Below are 994 nucleotides of genomic sequence, written 5' to 3'. Positions count from 1 at the left end.
TACTGCCCCCCCCTTTTAAGTAGATATTTTTAAATCATTCTGTCAGAGTCATGGATAATTTATGAGTGTCCATTATTTCTAGCTAAGTATATTCTCTCTAATAGAGATACAATTCTCAAGGGTTATAAAAATCTTTCTCTCAGGTGGGGATATAGCCAGTTTTATCTTATTGGATAGCAGTTTTTTTCCTTTACTTTTTTTTTAACCTTTTCATGTCTTCAATCTCCTTTTTGATGTCCAAATTTTCTATTTAGCTCTGGTCTTTTCATCAGGAAGTCTCCTATTTGATTAAATGTCCATCTTTTCCCCTGGAAAAGAAGGCTCAGCTTTGCTGGATAGTGGATTCTTGGCTGCATTCCAAGCTCCTTTGCTCTTTGGAAACATCTCATTCCAGGTCCTTTGATGCCTATTGTTGATGCAGCGAGGGTCCTATTTATTCTTACTGTGGGCTCCTTGGTAACTAAATGGTTTCTTTATGACTGCTTGAAGGATTTTCTCTTATCTGATGGTCTGGAAGTTGGTCACAATATTCTTTGGGGTTTTCATTTTAGGATTCCTTTCTGGGGGCGAGGATTGATATATATTCTTTTAGTAACTATTTTTGCCCCCCTCCCCCTGTTCTTTGATATCAGGGCAGTTTTCCATCACTAATTCCTGTAATATTAAGTCCAGGATTTTTCTCTATTCAATGTTTTCCAGAAGCCCAATGATTCTTAAGTTGTATCTCCTGGTTCTATTCTCGAGGTCAGTGGTTTTGTCAATAAGGTATTTTATATTTTCTATTTTTTTTTAACAGATTCTTGTTGTCTCATGAAGTCATTAGTTTCCACACACTCCATTTTTTAAGAGAAGAATTTTCTTCATTTACTTTTTGCAACTCCTTTTCAATTGGTCAATTCTAGTTTTGAGGGAATTTTCCATTTGTCCAGTTGAGGTTTTCAGGGAAGTATTTTCTTTTTGCATTAGTCCAATTGTATTTTCCAAGGATTTATTT

Source organism: Macrotis lagotis, chromosome X (genome assembly GCF_037893015.1).
Source record: "Macrotis lagotis isolate mMagLag1 chromosome X, bilby.v1.9.chrom.fasta, whole genome shotgun sequence".
NCBI classification, from domain to species: domain Eukaryota; kingdom Metazoa; phylum Chordata; class Mammalia; order Peramelemorphia; family Peramelidae; genus Macrotis; species Macrotis lagotis.
This window is presented reverse-complemented; position numbering follows the sequence as displayed.